A 23906-nucleotide genomic window follows, 5' to 3' on the forward strand; every position below is an offset into this window, starting at 1 on the left:
AAGAGGGATGCCGTAATCATAATCGAATTTTGAGAACGCAATATATAGAATTTCCTTAAGTTGAACCAATCCAACATGAAATTCATATATATATTCTTGACTAAAGATGATTAAGGTCTCAATCTAAGCCTTTAGAGCTGAAATGAAGTATATCCTCTCCTTTAATTATAGCAAAACAACTTTTTCAATCCCTGCAGCCTCACGAATTGGAACTTTTGTTTTCTATAATTAACATTGCTAACTTGCAACACTAACAAATTATCATGCTCCCACTAACATGATGATTATTAGCATAACACTTATGCTCCCACTAGCTTTGACATGTACTCAGAAATCAGTTGGACTTCTAGAAATCAATACTTTATTGACTTTCTTACCAAAGTTCAGATTTCTGATACAAGATGTTTTGATAAAACTTTATCAAAATCATACACCTTTCCTTAGATAGCATGCATGTGTGTCTAAACAGTTTCAGAACTATGAAAAGGGATGTCGTAATCATAGTCTCAATTGTTTAGACCTTTTGCCATCTGCTTCAAATCTACTTGGTGGAAGTGTTTCCTCACCATCATTTTCATGAATCGGAGAGAAACCTTATGACCCTTAGATTTTATGGTGTATGTGTTCTTATCCATGTGAATCGTCAAAACCATAGTCACAAGACAAGGATAATGACAAATCCAAACTCATATGGACTGAACTTATGCAATCTTAACTTCTTGCCACCTGGCAGTACAGGGCCTGCCATTGCTTCCAAGTTGTTATGCAACCAATTGAGAACTTTCAGAACTCCTATGCAAAGCCAACTTTAACTGGAATCGGCACAGAATATGTCAACACGATAGGTTTTAAACCTCAAGTCGTGTGCTAGTGAAGAACCTCAGGTTTTATTCTTGATTAGTTCTTGAAATTATTTTGAGGATCTTTAAGACTCCCACTATCCTCTTGACATATAAGACTATCTTGCCAAATATTCAAGAGATAGTGCGGATTCTTTATCAAGACAAACACTTCACACAATTGGCCTTAGTTGGTCTTTGTTTTATCTAAAACATCACAACTTACCAATTTCAAATGTACAAGAGTAGGACACTTTTACTCTTACATTTGACAAGTGTTTTAAACCTTTCTTTAAGATATGTCACTCAAGTTACAATCTTGGAGTATGACTGTAAGAATTGTTTTGGAACGAAGTATGACTCATCTTCCTGATCTAACCATTTCAACAATTCATGACTCCTCTTCTTAGTCATAAGAATGCACTAAGATGACCTTTAGAGGACTAATTGTGATATGATTTCTAAATCATTAAGATGATCACAAACATGATACTAAAGTACTCTCCCATCTTTTCAGATTTGAGAAACTTTTATCTTTCTGCCTAATTTGATTCTTCCCATTCGTTCTGCCATACATTGAGACTTTTCCAATGTTTCAGAATTATACTTAAACTTGTAAGTATAACCATATTTACTAAACTTTAGTAAATAAAATAGTCTTAACGAGCTTTGTGGTGGACATGACCAGTGCACAAGAATGTGTACTCGATCCCTTTAGTCCTTCACTTGACTCACACATCCATGTGAACAAGTAATTAGTCTTGATTTTCCAATGCTTGAAAGTTCTCATTCATCATACTATTCAACTTGCATGATTCCAAGTTTCGGTCCAATTGAAACTTGGGCGATGAGGAACTTTCCTGATTTGGTAAATTTAGACACTACCACAAATGAAAGAATCAAATCCATTTTCCAATATTGCTGTCAGTGGAATCATATAAGCAACAATTTTCCACAAATGCCATTGTAAGGATACTTCAAATAAATAAAATTAAACAATTTTCTTTTATTTGAAAACTTTGCGGAAAAACTTATCCTTACAATCCACATGGAAAATTGTTGTTATCTATTCCTTAGCAATATATCATAACTTCTTAAGCAACTGCTCAAAATTCTGATGCGATCGAAATCCACCTTCGCGATCAGAATCAGCATATACTTCCTTTAAGATTTCTCTCTATTCTTTGATTCTTAAAACATCAACATGTGACCCAGTCACATCATGTAATGAGGATCTCAGAATAGAACTTAACAGAGTTAGATAATGAGCTCTACCTGATGTAGAGTCAAACTTATTGACTTTAACATCCTTATGTAAATTTGGCAGCTTTGCAATCAACGCCCCTTCCTTTGGCAAAATAAACATATGGACCCTTTGGTAATGGGACTATCTCAGACTTAGCCTTTCTCTTTCCCATTTGGTCAACCGGGTTGACTATGGCCAATCCCTTTCCATTGGGAAGAGAATGCTTTTTCTGGATTTCCAATGTCACCATTGTCACTGTCCATAAAGTTTTTGGGAAGTTGATCTTCTAATCAAATTTGCTTTACTATCGTTCCAAATCATTGCTGATTCAGCAGCATCAAGCAAATAGATATGATCATTAAGTTTCATGTCATAGTCTGTTTCATAGTAGTCCCAAAGGAACTCACTATGTGACTTAGAAAGTGATTGAACATCCAACTTTCTCAAGACTTTGACACCCAACTCTCCCGGCTTGTCAATATGTGACTTCATCTCTAAGATGTGATCACACATAGACCTTGCTTGCCATTAGGGCTTGAGTGACCTTGAACTTGTGGGTTAGGGGGAATAATTGGAGGAGGTGGAGGAAGAGAAGTATGACTTCCATGAGCCAAACTCGGGAAGTCATATTCATTAGGAAAGCTTGGTTTGGGAAGATCATTGTTGTCTAAAGCAGACATCAACAATGGGAGAAATTCACGTAAAGTTGATTTAAGTCCTTAATATAACACCCAATATGATATATTAAGGATAGGACCCAACAAACTATTTTATAACTTGGAAGAGGGATGTCGTAATCCAAGCTATAAAATATTTGAAGGTAGGTGAATGACGATTCACTAAATTCCACCAAGATAAACGAAATGTATTATTAGGTTTTAATTGGTTTTGAAACTCCTAGATTCTTTTGAGATTCATTGAACTTTTCAATGGCATGTTTCAATCTCGAGTGTGCCCTTCAGGTTTTGTGACTGGGATGCCGAGGATCACAAAACAAGGTGTGAAGTAACCATGCAAATATACTTGGTACCCTTAATATTTACCCCTCAATTGATGTGTCGGTTAACCACACACGCTCCAACGATACTATGATAAACATTAAGTTACCCTTTGCCTACCTTGTTAAGTCCAGGTTAGTGTGCCGTTTAACCACACACGCTCCACTAACAGCTTAAACAAAGTGCAAAGTGTAATTTCATGGATTAGCACCTTATTCACATTTTCCTAAGTAACTAAGATTGGGAATTTATAAAAAGTTTAGTTACTTAGTATTTATCATTAATACTTTTAATGAAGGGAGAATTATAGTCTTTGTCCTACCTGTTCGGCTAACGACCCTCCACCAGTCAAGGAAGCGGTGGGTGAGAGTGGACACCCATTAAACTGCCATTTTATAGGCAGTAACCTTATACCCCCCTTATAGACCGGCTTCGTGAATGAGGCCTACTAATGGTAAGACGACTTGCTCTTATACATATAATATATTAAACTTTTAATATTATAATAGTATAAGGGTGTATTTTAGACATTTAAAATACTTGGTGGTTTAATCTATTAATTAAACTATACTCTTAATTTAATTAAATTTAAACCATGTCATTATGGAATTATTAATTCTCTTTTAATTAAACACTTTAATTATCTATTAATAAAGTCCATAAGAGTTAATTGAATTATTCAATAAAACATCATAATACCAATTATTAAATTCAAAATTAAAACCATTTAATTAATTGTTTAAGTTATGAACCCAAGATTTTTAGAATTCAATTCTTTTTTTTTATCATAAAAAAACTTTTCCAAATTCCAAAACTTGAGGGCAAGTTTTGTAACTCTTGAAAACTTTTGGATTCCATAACTTATGGAGTTAAATACTTGTTTTATGATGAAACTTTTCATGTTCCATAACTTAAGAACAAGTTATGGAATTCTTTAAAACATTAAGACCAAGTTTTGTAACTCCATAAAAAACTTTGAATCAATTTTTTTTAAAAACCTTTTCATATCCATAACTTATGGAGGTTTCAAAAAACTCTTTAGATCAAACTTTTAAAACTAATAAAATAATCATATCATTTTATCTTTTACTAAATTTGACCTAATTCAACTCATATAGCAAATGATTCAAATTTTACAAATAATTAGTTTTTCACAAAAACAAGTAATTATCTTAAAATTTGACAAACGTTATGTTTTTTTTTTCTTTTTTTTTCCAACTTTGAAAATAAAACATTTGCATCAAAATAACAGAAAACAACTCATGGCTCTGATACCACTGTTGGGTTTTGAGCATTCTAACACTCCTATGGTGTACATGCAACCCTATAAACCTTGGATCTATGTTTTCTCTATTATACATGCAAATATTAAATATTCCAAGGTTTCATCGTAACTAGCATATTATGAAGCACCTATACTACAAAGTTCTAGTTAGATGACATACCTTTTGATGTAGCTTGATGTCTTCAAGCTTTAAGAGCTTAGCCCCAATAGTGTGGAAGCCTCAAGTGGAATCACAAATCACCAAAACACCTTGGAAAACCTTTAGAGAATATGGATACTTGGCTCACACTATGAAATCGGTTATTGCCCTCTTTAGCGTATCCACACTAGCCACTAGCATAATTTCATGAACCATAATACCCTTTATATAGTGTGGAGGATTAGGGTTAAACCCTAATACCCATGACCTTTCATTTCCTAGGATCCATGGGTTAAAGCTCCATGGACTATCCATGAAGACTTAGCCCAACCTAAATGAACTTGGCCCACTACACATATATATATCTAAGAGTCCATATTTAATTAGTTCCTTTTGATCACTTAATTAATTATAAATTAATTCTTGATCAATACTAATTAAATAATATGATTATATATTAATATATTAGAACTTATAATATATTAATATAAATCATAAATATACTATTCTCAAAAGACTATCCATATAAATTGTGTCGGTGAAGTGCAACCCAAATGGACCATGCCGGGTCGGGTCAAGTACATACCAAATATAGTTATAGACTTAGACATTAATCCAACACCAACTTCCACCGAAGTCCATGACACACGCATGCAGCATGTCCTCAAGCGTCTGAATCGTCCGCTCACTCTGTCCGCCTGTCTGTGGGTGGTAAGATATACTGAAGTGCAGTCGAGTACCCAACTCCTCATGAAACTTCTTCCAAAACCTGGAAGTAAAACGCACATCCCGATCTGACACTATCGATGTCGGTACCCCATGCCGTGCCACCACCTCTCGTACGTAGATCCCGACCAACCTTTCTGCAGAAGAGCTCTCACTAATAGCAAGGAAGTGAGCACTCTTAGTCAACCGGTCTACAATCATCAAAATTATGTCAACCCCACACGCAGTCCTTGGTAACTTGGTGATAAAATCCATGGAAATATGTTCCTACTTCCACTAGGGAACCTCTAGTGGATGCAGCTTGCCATGAGGGCACTGGTGCTCGACCTTAACCCGGCGACAGGTCAAGCACCTCTCAACTACCCATGTCACATCCCTCTTCATACAGGGCCACTGGTAATCTCTCTTTAGATCCAAATACATCTTCGTGGCTCCTGGTTGGATCGAGAATCTCGATCTATGTGCCTCCTCCAACAATACACGACGAGCTCCACCTGTATAGGGCACCCAAATTCACCCATGGAAAGTCATAAGCCCACGACTGTCCGTCACAAACTCGAAAACCTGCCCAATCACACGCTCTCTCTTGCGGTTCTTTGGTCTCACAGCCTCCACCTGAGCCTCTCGGATGGTATCTAAGACTGGAGTCATCACCGTCATCCTCATACACACATTCCGGATCGGAGCGCTCTCGGATGTGCGACTCAAGGCATCGGCTACCACATTAGCCTTGCCTGGGTGATATAAGATCTCGCAGTCGTAGTCCTTCACTACATCCAACCATCTCCTCTGCCTCATATTCAGGTTGGGCTGATCCATCAAGTACTTCAAACTCTTATGGTTCGTGTATATGGTACACCGGACACCATAAAAAGATAGTGGCGCCAAATCTTGAGGGCGAACACCACCGCCCCCAACTCCAGGTCGTGGGTGGGATACCTCGTCTCATGAGGCTTCAGCTGCCTCGATGCATATGCTATCACGTGCCCCTCTGCATCAACACAGCGCCCATCCTAGCTATAGAAGCATCACAATAAACCACAAAGTCCTCCACTCCCTCGGGAAGGGCTAACACTGGGGCTTCGCACAATCTCTGGCGAAGGGTCTCAAATGAGGCCTGCTGCTCGGGACCCCAAGTAAAAGTAACACCCTTCTGGGTCAGCCTGGTGAGAGGAACGACAATCTTGGAGAAATCTCTGATGAATCTCCGATAGTAGCCGGCTAAACCCAGAAAACTCCTGATCTCGGACGGAGATCTCGGCACCTCCTAACTCATAACTGCCTCAATCTTGGCCGGGTCAACCAATATCCCATTCTGATTAACGAGATGTCCCAGGAACTGGACCTCTCGTAACCAGAAATCACACTTGCAGAATTTGGCATATAGCCTCTTCGACCTCAAAACTCCCAGAACCTCTCTAAGATGCTCCTCGTGCTGCTCCCTGTACCTTGAGTACACAAGAATATCGTCGATGAACACGATCACCGATCGATCCAACATGGGCCTGCACACCCGGTTCATGAGGTCCATGAACGCCGCCGGTGTGTTGGTGAGCCCGAAAGGCATCACCACAAACTCGTAGTGCCCATAACGAGTCCTAAAAGCCGTCTTCGGAATATCCTCCTCGCAGACTCTCATATGATGATATCCGGATCTCAAATCAATCTTGGAGAACCAAGATGCCCCCTGCAACTGATCGAACAAATCGTCGATCCTCGGAAGTGGATAACGGTTTTTGACCGTCAACTTGTTCAACTCCCGGTAATCAATGCACATCCGGTGCGAACCATCCTTTTTATTGACAAAAAGGATCGGAGCTCCCCACGGTGAGCTACTCGGTCTGAGGATAATTCCTGCATCTCTGGCGGCGCAAGGCGATAGGGTGCCCTGGCAATAGGCGCTGCACCCGGAATCAGATCAATCCGGAACTCCACCTGCTTCTCGGGAGGCACACCCGACAACTCCTCAGGGAAAACATCTGGAAACTCGCACACTATCGGAACCTCGAAGATAGAACTCGGTCTCTCTGTAGCAACCCACGTATCCATCACGTACGCCAGAAAACCCATACAACCCTGCTGTAAACTCTGTCTCGCTCTGGTAGCAGAGCAGAAAGCTGATCCAGATCTAGTACCCTCGTCGTACACCGTAAGTACTCCCCCACTAGGGTCTCGTATAGTCACTAACTGTCGCTCGCAGTCTATCACAACTCCAAATCGACTCAACCAGTTCATGCCCACTATGACACATACATCACCCATAGCGATCGGTACCAGGTCTATCAGAAACTTAACACCAAAAATCTCTAGTATACACTCACAGATCACGTCAGTAGCAAAAACCACATGCTCGTCGGCTATAAAAACCCTCAGAGGTCGACTCAACGCCTCACGTCGGATACTGATGTGACGACTAAAAGCTACGGACACGAAAGATCGACTCGCACCCAAGTCAAATAACACCAAAGCGGGTACAGAACTCACAATAAAAGTACATATACACGACACAACATAAGTACAATATATCTCAAAAGAATAATAATAAGAATACATACCGACCACGACGTTAGGTGCTGCGCGGACCTCCTCTGCTTTCAGCTGAAAGGCTCTCCCATGAACCCTCGGTGTCTCGGCCTTCGTTGGTCGAATCTCAGTAGCACGCAAGGCAGCAGTTGCAGATCCATGTGCTGATCCCTGCACGAGCTGAGGGCACTCGGCCTTCCGATGGCCGGTCTGGTTGCAGTGGAAACAAACTGAAAACCCCTTAGGGCAATCCTTCGCCATGTGCCCCTCTTTGCCACATTTGTAGCAAATCCCAGCACGACACAACCCCTCGTGACTCTTGTCGCACTTGCCACAAGTGCGACCCTTCTGGCCCCCAACACTGGTATCAGCGGGCTTAGCCCACTTCATCGTCGGGTGTGACTGCACTGGTCTCCGGTCTCTACCCCGGGACTCCTCCTCCTCCCTGGTCTGCAGCTCAACCTCAATCTCCCTCCTCCTGGCATTGGCCTGAAGCTCAGCCAATGTACTGTATGAGGAGTTCGACATGAACTCTCATATATCCCTCCTCAATATGCTCAAATATCGGCTCACACGTGCCTGCTCAGTGGACACGTGCTCAGGGAAAAACATCGCCCTCTCGTGAAACATCCTCGAAATCTCAGTCGCTAACTCTGTCTTCTTCTTGAGAGACAGAAACTCCTATGCCAATCGTTCCCTCTCCACTAGGGGAACATACTCGTCTCGGAACATCAGAACAAACTTCTCCCATGTCACTACAGCAAGATCTGTAGAGGTAAAACTGGCTGTCACAAACTTCCACCAGTCCTTCACTCCCAAGTGAAGCTGGTTCAGCGCAAACCGAACTCTCAAATGATCTGGGCATGAACATGTGTAAAAACATCCCTCGATATCAGAGATCCATCTCATCACAGAAATCGGATCCTGTGTCCCATCAAACTCTGGTGGCTTCGTGTTGCTGAACTCCCGGAACAACAACGAGTTACCTTCCTGTGGCCTAGCAGCGGCGACAACTGCAGTGGCTGCAACAACAACAGCCTCAGTGACAGCAGCGTATCGCTCGTCAAACATTTTAATCAGGGTGGTCTTAATAGACCCAAACATCTTAGGAATCTCTGCTCGGATAGCTGCGACCACCTCCTTGTGAATCATCCTGTGAATCTCATCATCACTAGTCCCACTGCCTCCCGGGTTGTGGCGTGTACCCACCATGATGTCTCTGAAACACAACACAAAAATCATCAGAGACTCGCTCGAGCATACTCACATTCGATCAATCATCCCTACTTGTTCCTTAGTTTCCTAAGGATTCTTACTTGGGTTGCATACAGATCTGGTGCTTTCAGTAGTACGGGCCCAATACTACCTTCCACACCTGGCCTGTAGTCAGCCCAAGTCCTCCTCCTAGGATTCTAATTCACAAGTACTCTATCTCTCACGAATATCAGACTACTCTCTTAGTAGACCCCTTAACACTCATCTAGATATCTCCTCTAGATTATCCCTCGCCTCAAAATTCTCTCTCTAAGTGATCCTGCTCAATACTCTCACTCAGCACATACTCAAAGCACATAACAGATAGCAACAACTCCTAAGCTAAGGCATCATAAATCAGGCAACCCTAGCCCTAGGTATGAAATACCTAGCTTATCCTCTAGCATGCATCACTAACATCCCATAAATATCTCATAACACAATAAGTAAGGGTATTTTGGGAAATCACCGTTCGGACTCTGGCTGATTGTACACACTGCTCCATCTTGATTTCTCTTAAAACTCTTTCTCATTTTAGAAAATTCATTTCTTTTGAAAATCTTTCTCAAATCCTCAGTTTGAGTTCAGACAAACCCGAAGGTGCATCCGAATCCCTTAAACCAAGACTCTGATACCAACTTGTAACAACGTAAATTTTCAAACCAACTTTTCGATTTAAAAACACATTTTTCTCAATCCAAACATCTCAAAAGTGTCATAATATCAAATCATCAGACACATATCCAAAAATTGTATATATAACAACTCCAGGATCCTCTCAAAACATAACCCAATCTCTAATGTGTGTACAATCAAGTCGGCGCCTTCCCGTGATCCTAAGAAGTACCTGAAACACATAACACATAACACGGTAAGCACGAAGCTTAGTGAGTTCCCCAAAATACCACTCATATCTCATTAGCCTCTCATGGCTATACTCAGATAAGACCCTACGGTCAATGTGCCTCAGTGGGACCCTCTGGTCCCACAACTCAGCTGGACCCTCTGGTCCCTCAACTCGACAACTCAATATAATACACAACATATATATCACAAAGACAATAAGCAGGATATCTCAATACACAATATATGCACATAGGACCCTCCGGTCACACATAGATTACCACTAAAGGTAAGTATAGTGAGAAGACTCACCTCGTAAGCTAGCAAGTAACAATCTCGTACACGGAATCTCGAACAAGCGTCCGCCTAACACATAGAACAATTACCTCTAATTAATACTCTACTCATACTCAAAATATACCAAAGGTTACTCTCTCTCTCTCTCTCTCTCTCTCTCTCTCTATCTCTCTCTAACTCTTGGAATGGGTAAAAGACCGTTTTACCCCTCCATGGTCTCCATTACTCATTTTGACCAAACCCTAAAGTCAACAAATGTCAAACTCGGGTCAACAGTCCATGTTTGACCTGACTCGCCGAGTGCACTCATGTGACTCGTCGAGTCCACTCGTTTCCTCAGAAGTCTCGTGAAGGTCCAACTCAGCTCTTCGAGTTAACCCCCAACTCGTCGAGCTATCGTATGATTAAGCTTACCGGGACATCCCTAGCTGACTCGTCGAGTCGGCTCATCGACTCGGCGAGTCCATTCAGACTTATTTCTCATTCAGATGATTTCAAGGCAGAAAACCTTCCCAAACTCTATGTCTACACTCTCAAGGATCGATTATCACGTAAAGTCACGAGCTTTACGTCCATGCATGGCACTTAGGGCTTGAAATGCCAAGAACATGCTCTATTAAGGGTTTCTCACTCAAAAGCTCTTTTATGGCTGAATAAAGCAGGGACCTTTGGACTCTAGGGACCTCACAAGGTCCAGATCTGAAGTCCAAACCTCCATATGAACACAATACCCTCAAAGTCCCAATATTAGATAGAAAAGAAGCCCTAATCTCCAATAATATGAGATCTACCCAAACTAAAGAGAAAGGTATAAACTTTATACCTTTTACAGAAGCTCTTGGATGAATAACAACAGATCTAACAGCCTCCTCTCGTTCCTTGCTTGAAATCCTTCTCTTCTCTTTCAAAGATGCACCAAGATACTCAATATTAGCTCACACTCTCTCTATTAGCTGAAAGGGAGATTAGGGTTTCTCTCAGTGAAGGTAAGCAGCTGATGAGCCGCAAATGAGGCTATAAGTACCCCTAAATAGGCCCCAAACCTAGGGATTTAGGGTTTCACTTCACAGCGTCTACTCGGCGAGTCGGCTCTCTGACTCGTCGAGTAGATCATTAATCCCACGTACCACAACGCGAATCTACTCGACGAGTTGTAGCACCAACTCCTCGAGTTGCTCAATAGCCCTGAGAGATAAATAAATAAATAATGTACCTGGAAGTCCGGATGTTACAACAGATTTCGAGGATGAAGTCTAGTTCAAGTGGGGGAGAATTGTAACACCCCGAGGTTCAGGTACTTCCAAATTCATCCCTACAATTTTATTATACGACATTTTGGTCCCTAAGTCCAAGAGTTTGTGCCTTGAAGCCCTAGTGACAATATGGTAATTTTGGGCAGGAGGAGTACGCTAAGAGTACAAGGGCGTGCCCTAGTACGCTGGGCGTACTCATGTCTGGAGGAAATCCTAAATTTTAGGGTTTGGGTGGTATTTAAGCATCCTTATGGCTCATTTCTCCCTACCTTTTCAGCCTCCACATCCTTTGAGACATTTTTTGCAAAACCCTAGCCCCTTAGTGTGTGTTTTGAGCTCAAGAATGTGTTTTTGGTGTGTTAAAGGAAGAAGAAGTTGCATCAAGAAGCCTTGATGTGGAAGCAAGCTTGTGGATCTAGGATCTTTGCTTTTTGAGAACATCTAGAAGGTATAAAGTCTATACCTTGATGTCTTGGTTGTTAGATCCCATTTTTGGTTGTTTTATGTTGCTTTTCTTGTCCCAAAGGTCCCATTTTGTGAATGGTTGATTATTTTCGTTTTGAGTTGTCCTTCCAGACCCTAGGAAGGGTCCTAAGCCATAAAAAGGAGGTCCCAATGGCTAGAATTGTCTCATGCATTTTGTAGAAGGTCTTAATGGGTTAAGACATTGTGTTGGACTTTATAGATGTGTAAAGTCATAAAGTTGGAAACTTTGTGACTCTAGGGTGCTTTTGGACCGTAAATCTGAAGTATAGGCTTGAGTGCTTAAGTCATTAAGCACTTAATGAAGTTTTGAGGTTTGCGAGGTTACGCCCCGCGTACTCGGGCAGCCACCCTGTAAGTTGGTCAATGCGAGGCTTCACTTACGCTAAGCGTACATCTGAGTTGCGCCCTGCATACTCGCATGAGTCGGACCTTGTTGATTTGACTCGATTGAGTTGACTCGGCTGGGTTGACTCAGTTGGTTTTGTGGGTTTGACTAGTTGACTTTGACTTTGACCAAGTTTGACTTTGAGGACATTTTGGGTATTTCAGGATTTTGATGGAATTGGTCACTTGGTGGATATAGGTATTGTGTAGAGAGCTGGAGTCAGACCTCATCAGTTATGTTCAGTTTGCGGGGTGAGCTTTCCTCACTGTACTTACAGGTCGAAGGAACCAAGGTCGGCCTATTGGTTTGATAACCTGATATTCGTTGGTATGTTAAGTATGGATAGATATGCATGCTAGTTCTGATATGCTAGTTGGTAGATCTGTAGGACTGCCTGTGATATTGTTAGTATGATTATCTGTATATGATATTACTTGTTATATGTCGACATGTTGTGTGGGTTGGGTTGAGGTTGTACTGCTTCGTGCGGTAGCCAACAAACCTTGGAGCAATCCAGATATAATACGAGGTCTGGGTAGGGCATTCCAGACTCATACTGAGGGCTCATGTGCATTCCAGATACGAGCTGAGGGTCGGGTAGGGCAATCCATACTCATACTGAGGGCAAGCCAGACTTATATTGTGGGCTCAGGGGTAATCCAGTTTGTTAGCTGTGGACCCATTGCATGTTGTTATTGTACATGTGTTATTTGTTGTGTTGGTATTTTGGGGGAAACTCACTAAGCATTGGGCTTACAGTTTTGGGTTATGTTTTAGGTACCTCAGATGATCGCAGGAAGGCGAAGGCGTGATCGTGCACCTTCTCGTGTTTTGATTTATAATTTTGGGAAAACTCTGATTTTAAACATGTTTTGAAAACTACATTGTAAACAATTATGATTTTGGGTGGGTTTTAAAAAGTTTAAATTTGTCATGATTTTTATGGATGTTACATCGGGCAACTCCATCAGCCCTCTTTCTTTATACATAATGTGCATACACCTTTGATACCTGATTTGAAACATGAAGTATCCCTTTTGGATTGAGATTTAATAGTTTCATATACTTGAGAGTTGATTGTTATTATCACTTGAAATCGGTTAAATACATCATTCAGTTTGCACAAACCAAAACTTGTGTGTTTCACTTGTGTTTCTTCGATTTTTGCTTCAGTTTTAGGTTTGACTTTGACTGTTGATATCCTTATGATGTTGGAGTAATCACATCTTCTTCACGAAACCAATTTTGCGAAAAGGAGATCCTGTTGCGGCTCCCTTATTAGGTAAGCCTACCCTGACCCTTCGACTCTCTCTTTTCTCAATAAATAGGTTTTCATTTGATGGGTTTGGGAAGTTCATTTTCTTTTAGCCTTTTAGTAATTAATGTGTGTGATGCCTAAATTAAACTCATTTAGAAGACATACAACTTTCTTAATCTTCATGTAAGCTCTCATGCTTCATATGTGTAGTAGTTTACTTGGAAATAAAAATTTGACCTTTGCATACGAATTCCCCACTGGGTATTTCAATATTTTTGAAATCGAGTCAATTGCAAATCGAAATCATAGATTACTTAAATGGGTAGCTTCTGATTTATTAGGGTTATTAATTTATTAGGCTTTTTCTCTCATTACACTTAAAATTTGTGTAATCTTTACTTCAATAAGTGTTCCCATTTCTATAATCATGTTATTTCGTGCGCTTGAATTCCATGTTTCGATGTGCTGTTAAAGGGAATATTTATGATTATGTTTTGAAAACATAAAATTCCTAAAGATTATGGATATTCTTAATGCTTGTTCATGGATTTTACTTTAATGGATATTCTGAATGTTTGTTCTGTATTTTATAATGTTGTATGCAAGTATGTACTTATGTCATTTTCAAACTTTATTGCTGAAATAAAAGGTTATTGAGTGGGACCCATATACGTAATTTCCTAATCCTAAAGAAAATATGAGAAAAATTATTTTACCAACATTGTCAAATGTTATGTGTACAATTGAAGTTTATTTTACCTATATATAATGTCTATCTTTTTTACCAAACCTCAATCACATTTCTTTTATCTTTCACCATTTTTTTCTCAAAAACTTTCAAGATGTCTTATTCCAATAACACAAAGAACTGAAAAACACCCACTAGAAACACCCCCACCCCAAGACCTTCGTATGATCAACCGTTTTATTCGCCAATCACCCCCGTATTATCACTATAGCGGTATGCTACCGCATTTTCCACAATAATTTCCATAACCACAACGACTAACACAACCACTTCCTTAAACACAAGCACAACCCGACCCGTATTTTTAATGTCATTTTATGTTTTTTTTAAGTAGTACAATGTAATGGTTTTTAATTTTTAAATAATAAAATGTTATGTTTTTATTAAAAGTAAAATTTTTATTTAAATTAAATTTATAAAAAAAATAAATAAAGTAACACCAGTTCTTATGTATCGCAAAAAACCAAAAGTAACATAGCCTTGACAGTCACGGAAGTGGCGCCACTCCCTCCCACCCGCCTTATGCGCCGCCGTATGTTTGTCTTTCCTACCACCCACTGACTCACCTACGCTATGCACCGTCTTCTCCACCACTCAACGTCTTCCAGAGTTTGCTTGTAGCCTTGGAAAGTCATAAGCTGTCCTCCTCCAACACAACTTCTTTTCTTTTCTGTTTCATTAATCGTGCAACTAAATAATTGTATCCTTCAACTCACCTGAGTTGTCGCTTCCTTCTTTTCCCGTCAGCTGACGTCCGCTGCTTGCTTCAGCCACCGGTGAAGGTTTCATCAATCCGATTTCGTCTTCCAGTCGATGGATTCAAGAACACGGTGCGATGACGGTGGTGCCGCTTTCCCTTTTCACCACCTCTTCTCTGCCTCCATTTATGTTTTACGTATCCCACCCGTTTCCGTCTCACTATTTTTCACTACCACCATTTGAGAATTTGTTGATTCTTCTTATTATAGAAACAGCCAAACAACCTTTTTTACTTTGATTATGTGTAACAAATTACCTATTTTGATGGGCTTGTTTGATTTCAGGAAGTTGATGTTCCAGCGACACCGCAATTAATCAAAATACGCATCCCTTAAATTTATTATTTTTTTTTTTTTCAATATATTTCCAGTTTATTGGGATTAATCGAAGCTTTGCCTCAGGTTTAGAGCTTTCTCTCATTTTTAGTCGTTTTTAATTTTTATTCGCATATTCCAACACCAATATTACCGATTATTGTTGTTCTTCCTCTTTATTCTTAAGGCTTGAATTCTTTTATAATTTAATACGGGATTGAGAAAAGGGCAAGACTTCTCAGTTCTCACTAGGCATTCAGAGTTGATTTTTCTGTGTAGTGATTGGAATATGAAAACATGAAATCAAAGCTAAATCAGAGCTCATGACTCACCAAATTAAATTTGATATGTGGATATCAAAACTTGGACATGAAAGCTAAAAGATTTTGATCGGTTTCATTTTCTTCTTTAAATAGGCACAATTTATCAATTTCTTCAAGAAGTCGACAAACGTTTGAAGAACATTTGCATCTTTCTGGGGCAACTGTAGTTGATTCACTCACTCTTATAGCAATATAAAGTCACGGCCATAATACGGCAGTTTTTGGGTGTTCTTCTTTACAGGAATTCTAAAGTTCTAGATTTCTAATTCCAAATTCATCAGGTCAGCTCCATGCTCCTATTCTTTTGCTTTTTGGTATTTAATTTCGCAAATAAATGTATGGACCTGTTGCTTTTGTATTGTATTTTATCAGTTTAAAAAATCTTGATTTTTTTTCCTCAGGTTCCATGGGGATATGAATCAATTATGGGTTGGTAGAATTAAGCACCAAAGGTGTTTGACAAAATGTCCCAAAGAATGAAAAATGTTGAAGCAATATGTTCAACCAGAAAGGTATTGAGTCTGATAATTTTGTGTAATATCCTTACTGATCGATCCAAAAGATACAAGGGTGCTCAGATGAATTAGTGTGTCTTAAATTTTAATATGATTTTTTTGTTTGAAACACAATTGAGCTTGTTTATCATGACTTATAGAATAAATATGTTAGAAAACATTTTCGAAATCAAAAGGAGATAGGTTACATTGGTTGGAATTTAGGCGATGAAACTGCATCAAGTATTCAGATGGCTTAGTTTTGTTTTCAATATAATATGAATTTTTTTTTGGCCTAGGATTGACTCTCATTTTGGATTCAAGTCTCTTAGGAAACATTCGTGCTATTTAAGAATTTAATAATTTAATATCAAGAATATCTTTCTTGATCTTCCTCTGTTTCTCTATCTAAAGTAGGTAAAAACCATTTTTTTGTACTTCCTAATCCAGATAAAAAAAGATGTCCTTACATATGGGTGCTGGTTGCATACAGAAACTACTTTTTATTGTAAAATTTTAACCTGGTTTACCATCTTGATCCATCAGACAATCACACAAATTCAAACATTTTAGCAGCGTGATGACTTGGAGTCTTCTGGCTATGTTTTCTTGTACTCTTTGAAAGGGATGTATGTGCTTAACGAGTTTTCTACCCAAGGATGGTGTTTGGAAAAAATATTTACCAAAGTCTAGTTGTTTCAAAATTCTTTACAAAAATATGACAAAAGATGTTTTTATATGGACCCACCTATTTTATAAGAAAGTAAAAACCAAACAAGCCTACGTCTTTTAAAAAAAGAAAAAACTAAGCCTTTAAGGCATAAGATATGGGTCTTGTCGTCAGTAATACATAGCCACATTGGAGGATGCGAGTGGTCATGTGTGTGTGTGTGTGGGAGGGATAGCTGTTGATAGGGTCATGTGTGTGTGTGTGGGAGGGATAGCAAAGAAGTTACAATTGAAGAATACTCATAACTAAAAACACTACCGGTAGCGTGAATGTAAGGTTTAGGAAGACATTAAGAGTGCATTACCAAACCAACATCTGGCTTCGAATTTGCAAATCTATAATTCTCATATAGTTGCATTCTAAGAGAACATTCCTTCTATGAACATCACAAACCTATCATGATTCATAGAAACTATTTTCCGATTAAAAAAAAAAGAACAAATGTATTTATGTAACCCATCAGATGCCGGCAGCCGGCGATGATGACGTCTTCTTGTTTTTTATTAGAGGTGTGTAAAAAAACTGAAACTGAAAAAAACCAAACTGAACGGTTTTTTTTTTAACCAATTTTTCGGTTCGGTTTGGTTTTCTTAAATATAAAAACCAAAAAAAACCTGACCTGAGCCGAACTATCAATAATGACTGTCATTTTATGTATATATATTTAGTTTAACCATTATTTTTTTAAAAAATAATAAATATAATATTTGTATAAAATATATTTTTTAAAAAAAATAAAAAAAAAGTGAAATATTCTTTCCATACACACCTAGGGTGAGGGAAAGAAATGTAAGGAAAAGACTGATTTGACAGACAAAAGGTGAGGGATCCTTCCCGCATACACCCTCGAGTCTAAGATGTGGATGGGATAGGAGGAAGATGATGGGACTCGTGGTCCATTTAATTAATTAATTTATTTTTATTTAATAAAAATTGAAAAATATGTGTTCACACCTATTTGACCATTTTTTGGTAAATATATTTGAAACTGCCATATATTGGTAAATAATTTTTTTATGTTTACTATGAGCTGGTAAAAAACTCTATGCTTAACTTTTTGTTTTAGAATATTTACATATGTGATTTGGACTGGGATGTTAATATTTTGACGAACCTGTCTTTCGTATGATATATATATTGTTGGAATCTTAAGTCATCATCTCCCTCCACTCCTGTCTTCCACTCCTAAAAAGCTAACACAATTTCTGGAACAAAGTAAGGGACACCAACAAGTGGTTGGGTCTCATGTGTATTAATTATAGGATTAAAATGATTCTATCAATCCTATATATTCAGTGTATTACCAAGAGGGTTAACACACACCAAAACACAGCAACATACATAGACATATACACATATATATGTAATTGGTTTTTGAGTTATATTTCCAATCAATCAAAGAGTTATTTTGATATATATATATATATATATATATATATATATATATATATATATATATATATATATATATATATATATTTGTCTGTGTCTTTACAAATTGCAATATTAGAATTGGTATCAGAGCTCAAGAACAGGGGCTTTGAATTCATACCTGGTGATCAAGAAGGACACCAGTAAAAGAAAATGTCCGATGTTGAAGATGATCGAAGATGATCGAAGTGGGGGTGCTGCTGCTCCTCCGACGAGAATCAAGGAAGTCGGAACCACATCGGTGGCCTGCCCAATGTTAACCCAGACAAATTACACTGTCTGGGCTCTACGCATGAAGGTCGTCCTGCGTATACACAAGGTTTGGTCAGAAATCGAACCTGGAACAACTAAAGTTGAAGAAAAAGACTGCTTAGCAGTAGGCTTACTATATCAAGCAATTCCCGAAGCACTTGTGATGCAAATTGGGGATGTCAGCTCCGCAAAGGCTCTCTGGGAAGCAATCAAGGCCCGTCACGTTGGCACTGATCGGGTGAAAGAAGCCCGGCTTCAAACCCTGAACACCGATTTCGATCGGTTGAGGATGAATGAAACGGAGACCATCGACACTTTCACCGGAAAGCTCTCCGGTTTAGCTTCGAAATTTGCATCGCTTGGTGAAACGATAGACGAATCGAAGCTTGTGAAGAAGCTTCTGAAGGTCGTTCCCAGACGATTCATCCATTTGGTAGCATCACTCGAGCAGGTGCTCGATCTGAAATCCGTGGGCTTCGAGGACGTAGTCGGACGTCTGAAAGCTTACGAAGAGAGAATAAGAGAGGCAGATGATAGCGGAGATGGTGGCGCGAAGGTGTTGTTTGCCTCAAGATCGACTGGCGGCTGGAGCGGTGGTGGAGCGTCTGGTTCGTCCGGAGGATCGTCGGGAGGGAAGGAGTCGAATAAGGGAAGAAAAGGGGGTTCGGGGGGTTTTAATCGAACCGGGTCAGGTGGATCCGGTGGAGCCGGGTCTTCGAATGGATCCGGGTCAAAATCAACCCGACCCAATTCGGCCCAAAACAATAATAAGCCCAATAACCGGCCCAATTCTAATTCGGACTCGAACAGTAACCCGAAAAAAGATCTGTCAAAAATTATTTGTTACAGATGCGATAAATCGGGCCATTACGCATCCAAATGTCCGGACCGAACCCAAAAATTCCAAGAAAGTAATTTTACTGAACACGACGATGCCGATGAAACAGTATTTCTACACGAGTCCGTATTTTTGAACGAAGAGAAGGTGATACCGTCTCGATACAACTCACAAGAAAACGATGTGTGGTATTTGGACAACGGGGCAAGTAATCACATGACAGGAAATCGTTCATTTTTCTCCGAACTCGACGAAGGAATAACCGGAAAGGTCAAATTCGGTGATAATTCGTGTGTCGAAATAAAAGGGAAAGGCTCAATTGTTTTCCAAGGAAAATCGGGGCAACAACGATTGATAACGGAGATTTATTTCATTCCGGATTTGAAAAATAATATTTTCAGTCTCGGACAAGCAACCGAAGCCGGGTGCAATATTCGGATGAAAGACAACTATTTGACAATGCATGATGCCGACAACTGCTTATTAATGAAGGTACAAAGAACTCCAAATCGCCTTTATAAAATACAGTTGCCTATTGGAGTACCTATTTGCCTTCATACAAGACTGAGTGAAGACACGTGGCGCTGGCATGCAAGACTTGGACACATCAATTTCGAGTCAATGAAAAAGATGTCCAAGAAAGGTCTAGTCAAAGGGTTACCCCATTTTGACAGTGAAAATCAATTGTGTGAATCTTGTTTGGTGGGCAAGCAAACAAGAAAGTCATTTCCATTAATGACGACGTACAAAGCAACACGGCCATTGGAGCTAGTTCACGGTGATTTATGTGGTCCGATAACACCGTCAACGAAGGGTCAAAATCGATACATTTTCACAATAATTGACGATTTTTCACGGTATATGTGGATTTTTCTCTTAAAAGAGAAAAATGAGGCGTTTTTACACTTCAAAAAATTTAAAGCTTTGGCGGAGAATGAGCTCGGAAAGTCTTTAAAGGTGTTTCGAAATGATCGAGGAGGTGAGTTTACTTCGCTCGAGTTTAATTCCTTTTGTGATATGAATGGAATCAAACGCCATCTTACCGCCCCATATTCACCACAACAAAACGGTATTGTGGAACGAAGAAACAGAACACTCATGACACGAAGTATCATGAAGGCGATGCATGTTCCAAACTATCTATGGGGAGAAGCGGTAAAACATTCCACAAACCTGGTCAACCGTGTTTACACAAGAGTACTTGGTGATACAACTCCGTACGAGAAGTTGTATAAAAGAAAACCTAATTTGGAGAACGTACGCATCTTTGGGTGTTTAGCGTATGCAAAAGTTGAACCGGTAAACGTGAAAAAATTGGATGCAAGATCAAGACCATTGGTTCATCTTGGTTCTGAACCAGGTACAAAAGCCTATCGGTTATTTAACCCGATTACACAAAAAATAATCGTAAGTCGAGACGTTATTTTTAATGAAACCAAAGGATGGAATTGGGTTAACGAAGCTACACCTGACAATGAAGAACCAGGATCATTCATAGTACCATGGGATTTACCGGAAGATAAGGCAAACAACAACCAAGGAAACGAAGTAAACAACGAACCAAACGAATCAGATCACGAGATTGAAGACGGAGTGGAGGTACAAGAAAATGAGCAACCAAGTCCGATCAACAACAACGTGAACAATGTTCAAAACCAAAGGCCCACAAGACAAAAGGTGCTTCCAATTCGATTACGAGATTATGTACTTTATGTTGATGAAATTGAAGAACTTCTCCTAGCAACCAATGACGAGCCGGTATCGGTTGAAGAGGCGAAGAAAGAACCAGAGTGGGTCAAAGCCATGAATACAGAGATCAATTCAATCAACAAGAACAATACTTGGTCTCTCGTAAACAAACCTATGGGGGTGAAGCCCATTGGACTCAAATGGGTGTTCAAGCTGAAGAAAAATGCAGATGGCACCATAAACAAACACAAGGCGAGGTTGGTTGCTAAAGGGTACGTACAACAACCTGGTATTGACTTTCAAGAAGTATTTGCTCCGGTAGCTCGCATCGAAACCATACGGTTTCTCATTGCCTTAGCCGCTACCAATGGATGGGAGCTTCACCACTTGGATGTCAAGACGGCTTTCTTACATGGAGAGTTGAGAGAAACCGTCTATGTGTATCAACCGGAAGGCTACATAAGGAAAGGCGACGAGCACAAGGTGTACCGTCTTTCAAAAGCACTATATGGTCTTAGACAAGCACCGAGAGCATGGAATACAAAACTTGATGGGATTTTGAAAGGAATGAAATTTCATAAGTGCATGAAAGAACCATCGGTGTACCGGAAGAACGAAGGATCCAACTTGCTAATTTTAGCAATCTATGTTGATGATTTGTTTGTCACAGGTACAAATTTGAGCATGATCAAAAGGTTCAAATTTGAAATGTCCAAGAACTTCGAGATGTCTGATCTTGGAAGATTAACTTACTACCTGGGCATTGAAGTCAAACAAGAAGAATCAGGGATTACTATAAACCAAGAAGCATATGCTAGACACATTCTAAAAGAAGCCGGTTTACACGATTGCAATCCGACCCACATTCCCATGGATCCAGGAACCAAAATGTCGAAGGCCGAAGATGAACCCGAAATCGACCCGACACAATACCGTAAGTTGGTAGGATGCCTTAGATATCTCTTGCAGACAAGACCCGATATGGCATATGCGGTTGGAGTTGTTAGTCGATACATGCAAAATCCAAGAGAATCACATGGTGTTGCAATCAAACACATCCTAAGGTACTTACGTGGAACAACGTCACATGGAATCAAGTACGAGAGGATGGGGCAAAACCGGATCATTGGTTACAGCGATAGTAGTCACAATGTCGACCCGGACGACGGAAGAAGCACAACCGGTCACATTTTCTACTATGGGTTGTCTCCAATAACATGGTGTTCTCAAAAGCAAGATACTGTTGCTTTATCATCTTGCGAGGCGGAGTTCATGGCTGCAACTGCGGCTGCATGTCAAGCAATATGGCTTCAAGATTTGCTAGGCGAAATCATGAACAAAGCACAAGAGAAGGTGGTCCTAAGAGTTGATAACAAGTCAGCTATCGAACTCACGAAGAATCCTGTTTTTCACGGAAGAAGCAAACACATTCACACGAGGTTTCACTTCATTCGTAAGTGTGTTGAAAAGGAACAAGTGGAGGTGAAGTACATTCCAGGTGAAGAACAAAAGGCAGACATTCTCACAAAACCATTGGCTCGAACCAAGTTCAAGTCAATGCGGGACTTGATCAGGATCGAAGACATCTTTAGAAGGACTTAAAGATTGGCGGTGATCGGGAATCTCTAGAAGGACTTAGAGATTCGGGGGTGATTGTTGGAATCTTAAGTCATCATCTCCCTCCACTCCTGTCTTCCACTCCTAAAAGGCTAACACAATTTCTGGAACAAAGTAAGGGACACCAACAAGTGGTTGGGTCTCATGTGTATTAATTATAGGATTAAAATGATTCTATCAATCCTATATATTCAGTGTATTACCAAGAGGGTTAACACACACCAAAACACAGCAACATACATAGACATATACACATATATATGTAATTGGTTTTTGAGTTATATTTCCAATCAAACAAAGAGTTATTTTGATATATATATATATATATATATATATATATATATATATATATATATATTTGTCTGTGTCTTTACAAATTGCAATATTAGATATATAACATATATTATCATCACACCTTCATTGAAATGATTGGTAATTGTTTGCTTTTGAATGATAATGTTTTTTCTTCATTTTCTTGTACACCAGGTTATAAAGAAAATCAAGGGAGAAGATAATTGCCATGGTTGCTAACCAAGATTATGGTAAATGATGGTATTTTTGATCTTTCTTGTAAATGAAACAAAGAAATATTTTTCGTTAGAAATCATAGTTTACCAAAACCTTGGTTAGTATACTTTTATGTGGAAGGACACATTGTGGTAAAGCATGGTTGCCTTCTCTGTTAGACCCTATAAAAATTTCCTTTCTTCCAAAATGTTTCCCCTTAGGCTACTTTTGGAAATTGAGATTCCATCATCCATTAACAATTTCACTAAAAATACTTATTCATGTTCATTATATTTAATTTTGTTTATTCGTTTTTTCTTATGATAAGTTGTGCATTCATTAAACATTTGTATATGTATATATCTATTAAAAGTTGTTACTGATGTCTTTACTATTTTTACTAATACGAACAATATGCCCTTGCGTCTACTCTTGCTCTTGGCACTTGGAGGTTTCTGCACCAGGTTCCCTCTTTCTTTACATAAAGTAGGACGCTATATTAAACAAATATGGTGTTATTGTCGATTCTAACATTTTGAAATGGATAAAATGGTTGGGTGCATGTTTCAGGAATAACAGAATCAAACACCCAGAAAGTTACTTGCACTGCTCAATTGTTGTACCTTCATAAAGGATGTCAAAGGAGAATGATTCATAGAGACATAGAGATTG

The 23906-nt window shown here is 39.3% G+C and overlaps 1 long non-coding RNA gene across 3 annotated transcripts; it reads left to right on the top strand.

The window, feature by feature from the left end:
• The first annotated feature begins 14754 nt into the window (after positions 1-14754).
• LOC145130863 (uncharacterized) lies at positions 14755-23508 on the top strand. Of its 3 annotated transcripts, none has more exons than XR_013717764.1 (3): positions 14755-15957; positions 16078-16188; positions 23214-23508. It is a non-coding gene; the product is annotated as an uncharacterized LOC145130863 (long non-coding RNA). The 3 variants fall into 3 exon arrangements; XR_013717765.1 differs by lacking the exon at positions 23214-23508 and having other exon boundaries at positions 14755-15440; positions 15770-15957; positions 16078-16259; XR_013717763.1 differs by lacking the exon at positions 23214-23508 and having other exon boundaries at positions 16078-16259.
• Positions 23509-23906: the final 398 nt, after the last annotated feature.

This window comes from Lactuca virosa, chromosome 1, assembly GCF_052849685.1.
Source record: "Lactuca virosa cultivar CGN04683 chromosome 1, Lactuca_virosa_CGN04683_v6, whole genome shotgun sequence".
Classification (NCBI taxonomy): Eukaryota; Viridiplantae; Streptophyta; class Magnoliopsida; order Asterales; family Asteraceae; genus Lactuca; species Lactuca virosa.